Here is a 19,223-nt window from a genome sequence, read left to right as displayed (position 1 = left end):
TACATTCAACTTTTAAACGGTCTACTTTTAAACTATCAACTTTTATTAAAGGAACACGCCACCCAAAATCAGTAGTAATATATGTTCTTACCTTAACTTTCACGAGTTGAGTCATACCTCTCCCGCGCCGGTAGGTGCACTCAAACGCTCTGTCGCGCGGCTCGAATGTGTTAGCATGTTGCTATGCTAGCGGGCTCTGCCGTGGCCGTAGAGAGAGGAACATAGCAGTATTCAAACACCTCCACGTTTTCCCTACTTAAATAGAGTTGCACGAGTAGTTGATAAAAATGTGTACGTCACACAACATGAAACGTGGCGATTTTCCAAGCGAATAAACAGGAGAACTACAATGTGTGGCGCAATAGCACTTGGGAGTACTTCGACCTAGCGTGGTAATATTATTAACACCTAATTGTAGATCCTATCCACCACAGAGTTTAGAATCCATGCTGGATCGACCCTCAGCCTCTCCCTCCCCTCTAAGCGAGAGAGAGGCACACACACTAGAGATGCGCTGATGGGCTATTATTTCAACCATAACTGCATAGTCCTTTTCTTAGCCAACACCGCGCTCTCCCAATTATTCTCGTTTCTTTGTGGGTGCGTAATCCTAGCCTGGGTGCCATTCCGAACTTAGTCCCGCCCACAACGTTTGAGGTCGGGAAGTTCGGTCTGGCATTGATCAATAGTGGCGCGAGTATGCTCGCCCAAATACTGGCGGGCCAATCAAATGGTCAGGGCGGGCTTTATACGATGATGGACAGATGCTCAACAGTAACGTAATCCACCACGTCACCAAAGAGCGCTTGGGTTGAATTCGTTTACAACAACGATGGCTGCCGCTGGAGAATTGAGATGTGTAGATTCTGCTATCAGGTCTGTTCTAGAAGATATCGACAGCGAATTAATTTTAAAAGAGGAACAGAGTAACGGGATCAAGGCATTTGTTGATAAGAAAGATGTTTTTTGCCGAAGCAACTGAAATGGGCATCATGGCGATGCAACTCGGCGTGCACGACGAGGTGGATATAGCCAGCGGTCGTTGCCAGATCCTTTTTTGAAGCCCGGAATCCTGGCTGCTGAACAAGTGGAGGGACATGCTAGGCTCCGATGTTTTTCAAGCCAACGTAATGGGTATCGTCATGGACGAAGTTCATCTAACTTACAAATGGTAAGAGAGTCTAACTGTCTGACTTAGTAAATAACTCCCAATGTCGTGATATGAATCCCATGTTGTAAACATAGTAGCCTAGGTATCGTTGTACGTTCGCTAACTCAGACTTGGTACAATCATAACGTTAGTGTGATTGTAGCGAACTAGCTGTTAAAACATTCTAATGTAGGTTACTGTTTTATTTCTATCAGTGGTCAGGCTGCAAAAGGGCATTTGGGTGTTGCTTTATGTACTCAAGCACCATACCCATATTGGTAGGCTAGTCACTGTACCCCTTATAAGTGATGTATTCTTTTTAGATGTCAGTACAGTCATTAAAAAGTACTAAATGATACTACTCATAATTTCTTATTTTTACTGTTACTTATTGGTTGCTTTTTGTACTGCTATATATTCCAGGTACACCTGTGCTGACATTGACCGCTTCTGCTGATCGGGAATCCAGAGCCAGGGTTATGAAACAGCTTCAGATGGACAATCCAATAAATTTGGCCCTGAGCCCAAACAGAACAAACATCAGAGTGGGTCTGATTAAAGTACCTGGCCATACACTGGAGTGCCTACACTGGATTGTGAGGGATGTTAGTACAAAGCTTGACCCAGCAGTTAAGACGGTACTTTAATGGAGTCACTAGTTGTCTGCGGAAAGCTTTGTACTGCCATTTTGAGGAACACACCACATCTGTTGATCTAGGACATCTGTGCTGCACTCACTGCCATTCTGTTTGTTCTTGTGAACCTGAAGGTTGTGGGGAGCTAATCCCCAAATATGAACACTTTCAAGGGGAGGTTTCATCACACCACAAACACAGAATAGTCACACCTAAGGGCACACTTTTGATCAGGGAACTGTTACAAACTTACAGGAGTAGTTTACTTCAGGACCATAAAAACATACCACTTTACACAGTCGACACAGCCTGCACTGGTTTTGGAGATGAACTCATTGATCAGTTTTAGAACAGTGCACACAGATATTTGACCTGGACTTCATTATCCATAATCTCCCTACATACAAGCTGGAACATGCAAAAAAGATACTATGAATTATGCATGAGGTTTTTGATGACATCGAACAGAGTCAAACTAATTTGTTTGATGACTGTGTTGTTCAGGATGACCGTGTTCAGGTTGACATGGATTACACTGGTTACTTTGATGACGAGGATGAGGATGATAAGATACAATCATCCCCAAGTAACTTGGAATCAGGCTTGTCAATGTTGAAGATCTCAGGCTAGCTTCAAATTCAGGCTCAAATTTGTAGCTTCAGGGTCCTGTTGTTGTGCAAATGCCTTTTTTTTTACCTCTGTTACATTAATATTTTTGAATAAAATTAAAATGGTTTATACTTCTCTACTGGTTGGTGATGTTTCTGCATTTAAAGACAAACAATAAGACATTTCAATAAAGATTTTTAATATCTACACATAATAGGTAATGTTTGAAGATATACGCTGAACTTTGAACATACAACCAATAAGAAAACACAAAAATGTTTTCAAGAATGTGGATACTACTAAACTATTATATGAAAACAATTATTTACATTGTCATTTACGAAAACAATATTTACAAATTACCATCACCATTTACATTTCACATTTACTTAATTATTTAAATAGGCACATTTTGCCAGTCCATTATTTTCTCCTGGTAATTCAGCGTTGCCAAAAAGTTTCTCTTGAAATTCGGGAATGCATGAGACTGCCTGCCTGGGTGATTTTTGTTGGGAAAGTTGTGTCTCCCTGAAAACGTTTACCAGTGTTAAAACGTCCTGTTCTCGGGCCACATGATGAATGCCAGCCGGCCTTGTCAGCTCCAGCTCTGTGTCCGTTTTGTCCATTAGCTCTTTGACGATGCCAATGGACCTACTGATTCTGGCTGCTGACATTTCTGACATGTTTGGTCCCAATCCTCTCATAAATGATTTGAGAAAATTGTTTAGGTGTTCCAGGTGGAGGTCAAGTGGATGGAAAATGGGTGACAACCTGAAATATAAGTGAACACATCAGTGTGAAGAATTACAGTATAGCCTAATAAGTATAACGTGCATTGACAATACATTGGAAAATACAGACTGTTAAATATGGTGACACCAGATGCAATTGCTGAGCAGGTCAGAGAAACACTGCCCACCCCCCACAGAGGTGCAGAGCACAGAAGTGGGGGTTGGATAACATGCTAGTCCATTACAAAATGAAGTTTCTACATATTGACAAAGTGACAGAGGCCAACTTACACATCAGGTACAAGTTTATCCTGGTAACATTTGCTCACACTACACTGAAATTCGGGCTGGCTTCCAGAATACTAGGCATGTCAAAATATGACTAGATGATTTAATCATAGATAGATTTCACGGAAATGAGGAGTGTGGGAATGCACAGTGTTTATCACATTGGACAATAATCACGACTCACTATTAACTCATGTGAAACGTGGCAATCGAGGTTATTCTCATAGTCATATCATAAGAAGTAGAAATGTATTAACAAGCTTACCTCTGTAATGCTTCTTCGCGTTTTTGTACCGGTTGGAGTTGACGGATTGGGGCAGAACTTCTTCAGAGTCCGGGGCGTCTCTGATGCCTCAGATGAACACGGTTCTTCAGGCTGGTCTCCTTCGTCTTCTGTCCATTTTTTAAACACGGGCATGTCGCGTTCCAACCGTGTTATAAAGTTCTGACAGGACCGACAAATGCGATGCGATTTGTTTGCAGTGTTGTGGAGTTGTAATCCTAAACGGATAACTTGATCGTATATGCATTCACCTTTACTGTTTCTCTCAAAAATGAGGTTCGTGTGTTGAAGAACTCCGTGTATCCTTACATTATTTTTACAACACCTGCGAAAATCGCTCACATTTTCTTCTTCTAGCGTGCAGTTGAGTTCTGTTGACATCAACTATGCGTCGCTTAACATACGTCACACACTCCGTTGCTCTGATTGGTTGTAGGTCTATCCAATTGAGTGCAGAGGCATTTTTTTTCCTGGTTCGTTTGAAACACGCCCCATAATCACAGCTCTATGGAGCAGTATCAGACTCAAATTCTGACTAGAATTGAGTATGACTACGTCAGGCTAGCGTAATCCAGGGAACTCATAGAAAATAACAAATGGTCGCACTCCAAAAAGTCTTTTCTTGCTTTTAATTCATTTTAGCACAGGGGTTAATTGACAAACTTTCGGCCTGATGGCCTTCGTCAGTGTGTTACATCCCTATGGCTACTTCCTAGTTTTAAATAGACAAGTTTATTCAATTAGTAACACCTGTCCTCATTAGCTCCGTGAATTCAACAGGCGCTCCTACACATCAGGCCTCACCGGCCGTTTATCAGTCGGAGCGCTTGGTGTCTCCAAAATGCAACACAATAATTTACATTTTAACAACGCATCACCACATATCGTATAGTCAGACAATGATAAATACATAAGACAATAACATGTCAGTGACACTCAGAATGACACAATCACAGAAATGCAGACAGATCAAAGTCTTCATTCATTCCCTCTGGTGACATAGAACGTAGGCGATACATCCAGAAAGACTCCCTCTGAAGGAGCTTTTTGTCTGTATCTCCTCCTCTTCGAGGTCTTTGTACGTGCTCTATACCAGTGCATTTCAGATCTTCTAAAGTGTGATTTTTTTCTATGAAGTGTCTTGCTACAGGTGAAGTTATATCATTCCTACGGATGGCTGATTTATGTTCACTCAGTCTTGTTCTTAATTGTCGCGATGTTTTCCCAACATATAATAAATGGCAAGGGCATTGCAAAAGATAAATTACGTTTTTCGTAGAACAATTTATTAATGAATCTATTTTGTACAATTCTCCCGTGTGAAAGCAGCTGAACGTATTGGTTTTTAGCATGTGTGGACAAGCAGCACAATTTCTGCAAGGGAAGCACCCCTTGATGAAGGAGGGCTTCCCTGTGCGAATGACGTCCGACCTTACCAATAGATTATTTAAGTTACTCGACCTTTTATGAGTGAAGAGAGGTGGTGCAGCAAATGTGTTATTCAAAGAGGTGTCTGTTGTTAGAATATGCCAATGTGTATTCACAATTGATTTGATAGGTCTTGATAATTTGTTGTATGTGAGTGCGTAGTTCACTGAAAAAGGACGTGTCTGTTTTTTTCCTTTCTTCGATAGTAGTTCTGATCGATCTTACTTTCTCATAAGCTGGGGTCAACCATTCTTCAGGGTACCCCCGTGATCGAAATCGGTTAAGCAAAGTTACTGACTGTTTTTCAAATTCCTTGTCTGTATCGCAGATACGTCGGACCCGGTATAATTGGCTAATCGGCAACCCTCGTTTCAGTGACACTGGATGGTGGCTGTCTGCACTCAACAACGTGTTTTTATCGGTCTCTTTACGAAAAACTGTGGTGGATATCTGATTGTGTTGTTTCAATATTAAAACATCTAAAAAATGTATTGACTCCAAATCCCTCTCTGATGAAAATGTGATAGTCTCTAGTCTTGAGTTCAAAAAATTTGTGAACTCCAATAGCTCGGTCTCATTACCTTTCCAAATCAAAAAACAGTCATCAATGTATCTTACCCAAAGTTTTATAAGATGTTTAAAAGGATTGTTGTTGTACACAAAAACCATAACTGCATAGCAAAACTTATCATCCATCAGCCATCCATCAGCACCAAAGTTTGTTGACCAATTTTCAAAACTGCACCCGCCCACCATCCGCTGGTTGTTTTAATGTAGGCTATATGGCTGACGTGAGGCTAGAAAGCCCTTGCCTGTTCTAGAAAGACTGATCTAATGCGGTGGTGGATAGGATCTACAATTAGGTGTTAATAATATTACCACGCTAGGTCGAAGTACTCCCAAGTGCTATTGCGCCACACATTGTAGTTCTCCTGTTTATTCGCTTGGAAAATCGCCACGTTTCATGTTGTGTGACGTACACATTTTTATCAACTACTCGTGCAACTGTATTTAAGTAGGGAAAACGTGGAGGTGTTTGAATACTGCTATGTTCCTCTCGCTACGGCCACGGCAGAGCCCGCTAGCATAGCAACATGCTAACACATTCGAGCCGCGCGACAGAGCGTTTGAGTGCACCTACCGGCGCGGGAGAGGTATGACTCAACTCGTGAAAGTTAAGGTAAGAACATATATTACTACTAATTTTGGGTGGTGTATTCCTTTAAGCTATGCAACCACCATGTCTGTCCTAGCATCACCGTAGTAACCATCTCTGTATTATCTATTTTAACTATACATTATATTTTACATCACAACTTTTGCATTTTCATACACTGGTAATTCCTTGGAATTGCATTTCTAGTTATTATTGCATTGCATGTAAATGCAATGGACTATTATCACTGTTCTTCTTATCGTCTTTTATTATTCTTCTTCCGACCAAATTTGACGTTTAATAACACTAAAACCACTGAACCGTTTGACGTCATTCAAACACTCCTACAAAGGTCTTGTAACGGACAATTACACAATGTATTTTTTACATTTGTGAACTTTATACTTTTTGAGATATTTACGATAAAAGAGCAACAAATTCCCATTGAGTTAACATTGACCGTCGTGGCGGCAACTTTTAGCATTATGACGTGAACTGCAGCTGAATGCAATCAACCATGCAATCTTTCTACCACTGGAGTCTTCTGAACGTTAGTCTTATCGCCTGCCGTGATCCCACTTTACTTGCTCGTAACTGTCCTTCTCCAACTACAGACAAGGTAAGTGGTCCGATTTTTGGCATTTGACTCATTTAAGTCCTCAAACATTATGTTGTATGAAATAGCCAAACTAACGTTAGGTTAGGGGAATAGTTAACGTTAGCACTTGATCTGTTGCTATTTATCATGTAACGTTAAAGAAACCCACCTAATCAACGTTAATGTCGTCAACTTTAAAGTGACCGGTTAGCTGTAGGTTTCGACAATGTTAGCTAACGACAGTCATCAACTATGACTCCTACCCACTGTAGCTAGTTAGCATGGTTAGCATAGTTAGCATGTTAGCATGCTAGCATGTTAGCATGCTAGTTAGCATTTTTTGCAAAACTGCTAAAAATGATTAGCTAAGTTAGCTAAGTCACATGGTTAGCATAGTTAGCATGCTAGCATGTTAGCATGCTAGTTAGCATTTTTTGCAAAATTGCTAAAAATGATTAGCTAGGTTAGCTAAGTCACATGGTTAGCATAGTTAGCATGCTAACATGTTAGCATGCTAGTTAGCATTTTTTATAAAACTGCTAAAAATGATTAGCTAAGTTAGCTAAGTCACATGGTTAGCATGTTAGCATGCTAATTAGCATTTTTTACAAAACTGCTAAAAATGATTAGCTAAGTTAGCTAAGTCACATGGTTAGCATAGTTAGCATGCTAACATGTTAGCATGCTAGTTAGCATTTTTAGCAAAACTGTTAAAAATGATTAGCTAAGTTAGCTAAGTAAAATGGTTAGCATAGTTAGCATGCTAGCATGTTAACATGTTAGTTAGCATAGTTAGCAAAACTGCTAAAAATGATTAGCTAGATTAGCTAAGTCACATGGTTAACATAGTTAGCATGTTAGTATTGCTAACTACTAAAAATGCATTAGCTAAGTTAACTAAGTTAAGTATTATCCACCTATTTAACCGTTCAATCATTCCAACTATATTAAACCTTATCTACCAAGCAAATCATTTAACCATATAAACTATCCACCTATTTAACTGTTCAGTCACTCCAACTATATTAAACCTCATCTACCTAGCAACCAATATAGTTTGTTTTTACTCTGTATGATATTTTACATCATATTTTTTGCATTTTCATGCACTGTATTTCCTTCAGGAAATGCTTTTCTAGTTATTACAGTGCATGAAAATGCACTGTACTGTTATTCCAAGGCATTTTATTATTACAGTGCATGAAAATGCACTGTACTGTTCTTCCTAGGCTTCTTATTACAGTGCATGAAAATGCACTGTACTGTTCTTCCTAGGCTTCTTCTTATTCTTATTATTCCTCTTCTTCTAACGCAGTTAATGCAGCTTCAACCGTTTAACGTAGAAACTTCATTCAAACATTGACGCGTAGGTCTTAATTAGGACATGTGGGCTTTGTATTTTTCAACTTTGTAACTTTTATACTTTTTAAACTATTAATTAAAAACTATCAAAATTTTCCCATTGACTTAACATTGCCCTTTATGACATCACAGCAATTAGAATCTTATGGCAGGTGTTCAGGCCAGCTGGCCCAACTGCCATTCTCAGGCTTTAAGCATACAAACTGGCCCTATTAAGACTACACATCCTGTTCAACTGCTTCCTCTGCCAAAAACTGTTTCAAAATAAAAGTCCTCACTACAATATTTCACTGTTAAACAATATAACCCTTTAAACTACTGAACTTTTTAACTGTTCAGCCATTGTAACTGTTACTTGTCATCAACTATGACTCCTACCCACTGTAGCTAGTTAGCATGGTTAGCATAGTTAGCATGTTAGCATGCTAGCATGTTAGCATGCTAGTTAGCATTTTTTTCAAAACTGCTAAAAATGATTAGCTAAGTTAGCTAAGTCACATGGTTAGCATAGTTAGCATGCTAGCATGTTAGTTAGCATTTTTTGCAAAACTGCTAAAAATGATTAGCTAAGTTAGCTAAGTCACATGGTTAGCATAGTTAGCATGCTAGCATGTTAGCATGCTAGTTAGCATTTTTTGCTAAACTACTAAAAATGATTAGCTAAGTTAGCTAAGTCACATGGTTAGCATAGTTAGCATGCTAGCATGTTAGCATGCTAGTTAGCATTTTTTGCTAAACTACTAAAAATGATTAGCTAAGTTAGCTAAGTCACGTGGTTAGCATAGTTAGCATGCTAGCATGTTAGCATGCTAGTTAGCATTTTTTACAAAACTGCTAAAAATGATTAGCTAAGTTAGCTAAGTCACATGGTTAGCATAGTTAGCATGATAGCATGTTAGCATGCTAGTTAGCATTTTTTACAAAACTGCTAAAAATGATTAGCTAAGTTAGCTAAGTCACATGGTTAGCATAGTTAGCATGTTAACATGTTAGCATACTAGTTAGCATAGTTAGCAAAACTGCTAAAAATGATTAGCTAGATTAGCTAAGTCACATGGTTAACATAGTTAGCATGTTAGCATTGCTAACTACTAAAAATGCATTAGCTAAGTTAACTAAGTTAAGTATTGTCCACCTATTTAACCGTTCAATCATTCCAACTATATTAAACCTTATCTTCCAAGCAAATCATTTAACCATATAAACTATCCACCTATTTAACTGTTCAGTCACTCCAACTATATTAAACCTCATCTACCTAGCAACCAATATAGTTTGTTTTTACTCTGTATGATATTTTACATCATATTTTTTGCATTTTCATGCACTGTATTTCCTTCAGGAAATGCTTTTCTAGTTCTTATTATTCCTCTTCTTCTAACGCAGTTAATGCAGCTTCAACCGTTTAACGTAGAAACTTCATTCAAACATTGACGCGTAGGTCTTAATTAGGACATGTGGGCTTTGTATTTTTCAACTTTGTAACTTTTATACTTTTTAAACTATTAATTAAAAACTATCAAAATTTTCCCATTGACTTAACATTGCCCTTTATGACATCACAGCAATTAGAATCTTATGGCAGGTGTTCAGGCCAGCTGGCCCAACTGCCATTCTCAGGCTTTAAGCATACAAACTGGCCCTATTAAGACTACACATCCTGTTCAACTGCTTCCTCTGCCAAAAACTGTTTCAAAATAAAAGTCCTCACTACAATATTTCACTGTTAAACAATTTAACCCTTTAAACTACTGAACTTTTTAACTGTTCAGCCATTGTAACTGTTACTTGTCATCAACTATGACTCCTACCCACTGTAGCTAGTTAGCATGGTTAGCATAGTTAGCATGCTAGCATGTTAGCATGCTAGCATGTTAGCATGCTAGTTAGCATTTTTTACAAAACTGCTAAAAATGATTAGCTAAGTTAGCTAAGTCACATGGTTAGCATAGTTAGCATGCTAACATGTTAGCATGCTAGTTAGCATTTTTTACAAAACTGCTAAAAATGATTAGCTAAGTTAGCTAAGTCATATGGTTAGCATAGTTAGCATGCTAACATGTTAACATGCTAGTTAGCATTTTTTACAAAACTGCTAAAAATGATTAGCTAATTTAGCTAAGTCATATGGTTAGCATAGTTAGCATGCTAGCATGTTAGCATGCTAGTTAGCATTTTTTACAAAACTGCTAAAAATGATTAGCTAAGTTAGCTAAGTCACATGGTTAGCATAGTTAGCATGCTAACATGTTAGCATGCTAGTTAGCATTTTTTACAAAACTGCTAAAAATGATTAGCTAAGTTAGCTAAGTCACATGGTTAGCATAGTTAGCATGCTAGCATAGTTAGCATGCTAACATGTTAGCATGCTAGTTAGCATAGTTAGCAAAACTGCTAAAAATGATTAGCTAGATTAGCTAAGTCACATGGTTAACATAGTTAGCATGTTAGCATTGCTAACTACTAAAAATGCATTAGCTAAGTTAACTAAGTTAAGTATTGTCCACCTATTTAACCGTTCAATCATTCCAACTTTATTAAACCTTATCTTCCAAGCAAATCATTTAACCATATAAACTATCCACCTATTTAACTGTTCAGTCACTCCAACTATATTAAACCTCATCTACCTAGCAACCAATATAGTTTGTTTTTACTCTGTATGATATTTTACATCATATTTTTTGCATTTTCATGCACTGTATTTCCTTCAGGAAATGCTTTTCTAGTTATTATTACAGTGCATGAAAATGCACTGTACTGTTCTTCCTAGGCTTCTTCTTATTCTTATTCTTCTTCTTCTTCTAACGCGCTTAATACAGCTTCAACCGTTTAACGTAGAAACTTCATTCAAACTGCGTTGCGTAGGTCTTACTTATGACATGGGTGCTATGTATTTTTCATCTTTGTAACTTTTATACTTTTTAAACTATTAATTAAAAACTAATCAAAATTTCCCCATTGACTTAACATTATGATTATGACATCACAATACAGCCGTTAAGCAATTAGAATCCTATGGCAGGTGTTCGGGCCACCTGGATCAACTGCCAGTTTCAGGCTTTAAGCATACAAACTGGCCCTATTAAGACTACACATCCTGTTCAACTACTTCCTCTGCCAAAAACTGTTTCAAAATAAAAGTCCTCACTACAATATTTCACTGTTAAACAATTTAACCCTTTAAACTACTGAACTTTTTAACTGTTCAGCCATTGTAACTGTTACTTGTCATCAACTATGACTCCTACCCACTGTAGCTAGTTAGCATGGTTAGCATAGTTAGCATGTTAGCATGCTAGCATGTTAGCATGCTAGTTAGCATTTTTAACAAAACTGCTAAAAATGATTAGCTAAGTTAGCTAAGTCACATGGTTAGCATAGTTAGCATGCTAGCATGTTAGCATGCTAGTTAGCATTTTTTGCAAAACTGCTAAAAATGATTAGCTAAGTTAGCTAAGTCACATGGTTAGCATAGTTAGCATGCTAGCATGTTAGCATGCTAGTTAGCATTTTTTGCAAAACTGCTAAAAATGATTAGCGAAGTTAGCTAAGTCACATGGTTAATATAATTAACATGTTAGCATGCTAATTAGCATAGTTATCATAACTAATAAAAATGATTAGCTAGGTTAGCTAAGTCATATGGTTAGCATAGTTAACATTTTAACATTGTTAGCATGCTAGTTAGCATAGTAACTTGGTTAACATTATTATCTTTATTAACATAGTTAGCATAACTACTAGCAAACATTGGAGCCATTCTAACTGTTAGTTATCGTCAACTATCTGCCTAAATAATTTAACCATTTCAATTATTAACCTATTTAACTGTTCAGTCATTCCAACTATATTAAACCTTATCTACCAAGCAAATAATTTAACCATATGAACTCATCATATTTTTGCATTTTCATGCACTGTATTTCCTTCAGGAAATGCTTTTCTAGTTATTATTACAGTGCATGAAAATGCACTGTACTGTTCTTCCTAGGCTTCTTCTTATTCTTCTTCTTCTTCTAACGCATTTAATGCAGCTTCAACCGTTTAACGTAGAAACTTCATTCAAACTTTGTTACGTAGGTCTTACTTGGGATAAGAGTGCTATGTATTTTTCATCTTTGTAACTTTTATACTTTTTAAACTATTAATTAAAAACTATCAAAATTTCCCCATTGACTTAACATTGCCCTTTATGACATCACAGCAATTAGAATCCTGTGGCAGGTGTTCGGGCCACCTGGATCAACTGCCACTTTCAGGCTTTAAGCATACAAACTGGCCCTATTAAGACTACACATCCTGTTCAACTGCTTCCTCTGCCAAAAACTGTTTCAAAATAAAAGTCCTCACTACAATATTTCACTGTTAAACAATTTAAGCCTTTAAACTACTGAACTTTTTAACTGTTCAGCCATTGTAACTGTTACTTGTCATCAACTATGACTCCTACCCACTGTAGCTAGTTAGCTAAGTTAGCTAAGTAACTTGGTTAACATAGTTAGCATGCTAGCATGTTAGCATGCTAGTTAGCATTTTTAGCAAAACTGCTAAAAACCATTAGCTAAGTTAGCTAAGTCACATGGTTAGCATAGTTAGCATGCTAGCATGTTAGCATGCTAGTTAGCATTTTTAGCAAAACTGCTAAAAATGATTAGCTAAGTTAGCTAAGTCACATGGTTAGCATAGTTAGCATGCTAACATGTTAGCATGCTAGTTAGCATTTTTAGCAAAACTGCTAAAAATGATTAGCTAAGTTAGCTAAGTCACATGGTTAGCATAGTTAGCATGCTAGCATGTTAGCATGCTAGTTAGCATTTTTTACAAAACTGCTAAAAATGATTAGCTAAGTTAGCTAAGTCACATGGTTAGCATAGTTAGCATGCTAGCATTGCTAACATGCTAGTTAGCATAACTACTAAAAATGAAAACATTAGCTAAGTCAAAGTCAAAGTCAAAGTCAAAGTCAGCTTTATTGTCAATTTCTTCACATGTTCCAGACATACAAAGAGATCGAAATTACGTTTCTCACTATCCCACGGTGGAGACAAGACATATTTTACCAATATTTTTTTTACCATATATATTTTACCAAAAGCTAAGTTAACTAAGTTAAGTATTATCCACCTATTTAACCGTTCAATCATTCCAACTATATTAAACCTTATCTACCAAGCAAATCATTTAACTGTATAAACTATCCACCTATTTAACTGTTCAGTCATTCCAACTATATTAAACCTCATCTACCTAGCAACCAATATAGTTTATATAGTATATATTTTTTGCATTTTCATGCACTGTATTTCCTTCAGGAAATGCTTTTCTAGTTATTATTATTCTTCTTCTAACGCACTTAATGCAGCTTCAACCGTTTAACGTAGAAACTTCATTCAAACTATGTTACGTAGGTCTTAATTAGGACATGTGAGCTTTGTATTTTTCAACTTTGTAACTTTTATACTTTTTAAACTATTAATTAAAAACTAATCAAAATTTCCCCATTGACTTAACATTATGATTATGACATCACAATACGGCCGTTAAGCAATTAGAATCCTATGGCAGGTGTTCGGGCCACCTGTTTCAACTGCCAGTCTCAGGCTTTAAGCATACAAACTGGCCCTATTAAGACTACACATCCTGTTCAACTGCTTCCTCTGCCAAAAACTGTTTCAAAATAAAAGTCCTCACTACAATATTTCACTGTTAAACAATTTAACCCTTTAAACTACTGAACTTTTTAACTGTTCAGCCATTGTAACTGTTACTTGTCATCAACTATGACTCCTACCCACTGTAGCTAGTTAGCATGGTTAGCATAGTTAGCATGCTAGCATGTTAGCATGCTAGCATGTTAGCATGCTAGTTAGCATTTTTTACAAAACTGCTAAAAATGATTAGCTAAGTTAGCTAAGTCACATGGTTAGCATAGTTAGCATGCTAACATGTTAGCATGCTAGTTAGCATTTTTTACAAAACTGCTAAAAATGATTAGCTAAGTTAGCTAAGTCACATGGTTAGCATAGTTAGCATGCTAGCATGTTAGCATGCTAGTTAGCATTTTTTACAAAACTGCTAAAAATGATTAGCTAAGTTAGCTAAGTCACATGGTTAGCATAGTTAGCATGCTAACATGTTAGCATGCTAGTTAGCATTTTTTACAAAACTGCTAAAAATGATTAGCTAAGTTAGCTAAGTCACATGGTTAACATAGTTAGCATGTTAGCATTGCTAACTACTAAAAATGCATTAGCTAAGTTAACTAAGTTAAGTATTGTCCACCTATTTAACCGTTCAATCATTCCAACTTTATTAAACCTTATCTTCCAAGCAAATCATTTAACCATATAAACTATCCACCTATTTAACTGTTCAGTCACTCCAACTATATTAAACCTCATCTACCTAGCAACCAATATAGTTTGTTTTTACTCTGTATGATATTTTACATCATATTTTTTGCATTTTCATGCACTGTATTTCCTTCAGGAAATGCTTTTCTAGTTATTATTATTCTTCTTCTAACGCAGCTAATGCAGCTTCAACCGTTTAACGTAGAAACTTCATTCAAACTATGTTACGTAGGTCTTACTTAGGACATGTGAGCTTTGTATTTTTCAACTTTGTAACTTTTATACTTTTTAAACTATTAATTAAAAACTAATCAAAATTTCCCCATTGACTTAACATTATGATTATGACATCACAATACGGCCGTTAAGCAATTAGAATCCTATGGCAGGTGTTCGGGCCAGCTGCATCAACTGCCAGTCTCAGGCTTTAAGCATACAAACTGGCCCTATTAAGACTACACATCCTGTCCAACTGCTTCCTCTGCCAAAAACTGTTTCAAAATAAAAGTCCTCACTACAATATTTCACTGTTAAACAATTTAACCCTTTAAACTACTGAACTTTTTAACTGTTCAGCCATTGTAACTGTTACTTGTCATCAACTATGACTCCTACCCACTGTAGCTAGTTAGCATGGTTAGCATAGTTAGCATGCTAGCATGTTAGCATGCTAGTTAGCATTTTTTACAAAACTGCTAAAAATGATTAGCTAAGTTAGCTAAGTCACATGGTTAGCATAGTTAGCATGCTAGCATGTTAGCATGCTAGTTAGCATTTTTTACAAAACTGCTAAAAATGATTAGCTAAGTTAGCTAAGTCACATGGTTAGCATAGTTAGCATGCTAACATGTTAGCATGCTAGTTAGCATTTTTTACAAAACTGCTAAAAATGATTAGCTAAGTTAGCTAAGTCATATGGTTAGCATAGTTAGCATGCTAACATGTTAGCATGCTAGTTAGCATTTTTTACAAAACTGCTAAAAATGATTAGCTAAGTTAGCTAAGTCATATGGTTAGCATAGTTAGCATGCTAGCATGTTAGCATGCTAGTTAGCATTTTTAGCAAAACTGCTAAAAATGATTGGCTAAGTTAGCTAAGTAACGTGGTTAGCATAGTTAGCATGCTAACATGTTAGCATGCTAGTTAGCATTTTTAAGAAAACTGCTAAAAATGATTAGCTAAGTTAGCTAAGTCACATGGTTAGCATAGCTAACATGCTAGCATGTTAGCATGCTAGTTAACATTTTTTGCAAAACTGCTAAAAATGATTAGCTAAGTTAGCTAAGTCACATGGTTAGCATAGTTAGCATGCTAGCATGCTAGTTAGCAAAACTGCTAAAAATGATTAGCTAGGTTAGCTAAGTCACATGGTTAACATAGTTAGCATTGCTAACATGCTAGTTAGCATAACTACTAAAAATGAAAACATTAGCTAAGTTAACTAAGTTAAGTATTATCCACCTATTTAACCGTTCAATCATTCCAACTATATTAAACCTTATCTACCAAGCAAATCATTTAACCATATAAACTATCCACCTATTTAACTGTTCAGTCACTCCAACTATATTAAACCTCATCTACCTAGCAACCAATATAGTTAGTTTTTACTCTGTATGATATTTTACATCATATTTTTTGCATTTTCATGCACTGTATTTCCTTCAGGAAATGCTTTTCTAGTTACAGTGCATGAAAATGCACTGTACTGTTATTCCAAGGCATTTTATTACAGTGCATGAAAATGCACTGTACTGTTCTTCCTAGGCTTCTTCTTATTCTTCTTCTTCTTCTAACGCATTTAATGCAGCTTCAACCGTTTAACGTAGAAACTTCATTCAAACTTTGTTACGTAGGTCTTACTTGGGATAAGAGTGCTATGTATTTTTCATCTTTGTAACTTTTATACTTTTTAAACTATTAATTAAAAACTATCAAAATTTCCCCATTGACTTAACATTGCCCTTTATGACATCACAGCAATTAGAATCCTGTGGCAGGTGTTCGGGCCACCTGGATCAACTGCCACTTTCAGGCTTTAAGCATACAAACTGGCCCTATTAAGACTACACATCCTGTTCAACTGCTTCCTCTGCCAAAAATTGTTTCAAAATAAAAGTCCTCACTACAATATTTTACTGTTAAACAATTTAAGCCTTTAAACTACTGAACTTTTTAACTGTTCAGCCATTGTAACTGTTACTTGTCATCAACTATGACTCCTACCCACTGTAGCTAGTTAGCATGGTTAGCATAGTTAGCATGCTAGTATGTTAGCATACTAGCATGTTAGCATGCTAGTTAGCATTTTTAGCAAAACTGCTAAAAATGATTAGCTAAGTTAGCTAAGTCACATGGTTCACATAGTTAGCATGCTAGCATGTTAGCATGCTAGTTAGCATTTTTTGCAAAACTGCTAAAAATGATTAGCTAAGTTAGCTAAGTCACATGGTTAGCATAGTTAGCATGCTAACATGTTAGCATGCTAGTTAGCATTTTTTTCAAAACTACTAAAAACGATTACCTAAGTTAGCTAAGTCACATGGTTAGCATAATTAGCATGCTAGCATGTTAGCATGCTAGTTAGCATTTAAGCAAAACTGCTAAAAATGATTAGCTAAGTTAGCTAAGTCACATGGTTAGCATAGTTAGCATGCTAGCATGTTAACATGCTAGTTAGCATTTTTAGTAAAACTGCAGGAAATGATTAGCTAAGTTAGCTAAGTAAAATGGTTAGCATAGTTAATATGCTAGCATGTTAGCATGCTAGTTAGCATTTTTTGCAAAACTGCTAAAAATGATTAGCTAAGTTAGCTAAGTCACATGGTTAGCATTGCTAACATGCTAGTTAGCATAACTACTAAAAATGAAAACATTAGCTAAGTTAACTAAGTTAAGTATTATCCACCTATTTAACCGTTCAATCATTCCAACTATATTAAACCTTATCTACCAAGCAAATCATTTAACCATATAAACTATCCACCTATTTAACTGTTCAGTCACTCCAACTATATTAAACCTCATTTACCTAGCAACCAATATAGTTTGTTTTTACTCTGTATGATATTTTACATCATATTTTTTGCATTTTCATGCACTGTATTTCCTTCAGGAAATGCTTTTCTAGTTATTATTACAGTGCATGAAAATGCACTGTACTGTTATTCCAAGGCATTTTATTATTATTATTATTATTCTTCTTCTAACGCACTTAATGCAGCTTCAACCGTTTAACGTAGAAACTTCATTCAAACTATGTTACGTAGGTCTTACTTAGGACATGTGAGCTTTGTATTTTTCAACTTTGTAACTTTTATACTTTTTAAACTATTAATTAAAAACTAATCAAAATTTCCCCATTGACTTAACATTATGATTATGACATCACAATACGGCCGTTAAGCAATTAGAATCCTATGGCAGGTGTTCGGGCCACCTGTTTCAACTGCCAGTCTCAGGCTTTAAGCATACAAACTGGCCCTATTAAGACTACACATCCTGTTCAACTGCTTCCTCTGCCAAAAACTGTTTCAAAATAAAAGTCCTCACTACAATATTTCACTGTTAAACAATTTAACCCTTTAAACTACTGAACTTTTTAACTATTCAGCCATTGTAACTGTTACTTGTCATCAACTATGACTCCTACCCACTGTAGCTAGTTAGCATGGTTAGCATAGTTAGCATAGTTAGCATGTTAGCATGTTAGCATGCTAGTTAGCATTGTTTGCAAAACTGCTAAAAATGATTAGCTAAGTTAGCTAAGTCACATGGTTAGCATAGTTAGCATGCTAGCATGTTAGCATGCTAGTTAGCATTTTTTACAAAATTGCTAAAAATGATTAGCTAAGTTAGCTAAGTCACATGGTTAGCATAGTTAGCATGCTAGCATGTTAGCATGCTAGTTAGCATTTTTTACAAAATTGCTAAAAATGATTAGCTAAGTTAGCTAAGTCACATGGTTAGCATAGTTAGCATGCTAGCATGTTAGCATGCTAGTTAGCATTTTTTGCAAAACTCCTAAAAATGATTAGCTAAGTTAGCTAAGTCACATAGTTAGCATGCTAGCATGTTAGCATGCTAGTTAGCATTTTTTGCAAAACTACTAAAAATGATTAGCTAGGTAAGCTAAGTCTCATGGTTAACATTGTTAGCATTTTAACATTATTAGCATGCTATTTTTGCATTTTCATGCACTGTATTTCCTTCAGGAAATGCTTTTCTAGTTATTATTATTATTCTTCTTCTAACGCACTTAATGCAGCTTCAACCGTTTAACGTAGAAACTTCATTCAAACTATGTTACGTAGGTCTTACTTAGGACATGTGAGCTTTGTATTTTTCAACTTTGTAACTTTTATACTTTTTAAACTATTAATTAAAAACTAATCAAAATTTCCCCATTGACTTAACATTATGATTATGACATCACAATACGGCCGTTAAGCAATTAGAATCCTATGGCAGGTGTTCGGGCCACCTGTTTCAACTGCCAGTCTCAGGCTTTAAGCATACAAACTAGCCCTATTAAGACTACACATCCTGTTCAACTGCTTCCTCTGCCAAAAACTGTTTCAAAATAAAAGTCCTCACTACAATATTTCACTGTTAAACAATTTAACC

The 19,223-nt window shown here is 36.3% G+C and overlaps 1 long non-coding RNA gene across 1 annotated transcript; it reads left to right on the top strand.

The window, feature by feature from the left end:
- The first annotated feature begins 616 nt into the window (after positions 1–616).
- LOC143111689 (uncharacterized) lies at positions 617–2,529 on the top strand. The gene is made up of 2 exons (XR_012984580.1): positions 617–1,171; positions 1,574–2,529. It is a non-coding gene; the product is annotated as an uncharacterized LOC143111689 (long non-coding RNA).
- Positions 2,530–19,223: the final 16,694 nt, after the last annotated feature.

This window comes from Alosa pseudoharengus, unplaced genomic scaffold (genome assembly GCF_046254945.1).
Source record: "Alosa pseudoharengus isolate Yale_2024_CS ecotype anadromous, Long Island Sound unplaced genomic scaffold, YU_APseudo_1.1 YU_APseudo_1.1_scf_8, whole genome shotgun sequence".
In the NCBI taxonomy this organism is placed as follows: Eukaryota; Metazoa; Chordata; class Actinopteri; order Clupeiformes; family Clupeidae; genus Alosa; species Alosa pseudoharengus.
The sequence above is the reverse complement of the archived record's forward strand: the minus strand, read 5'-3'. Positions and strand labels throughout refer to the sequence as shown.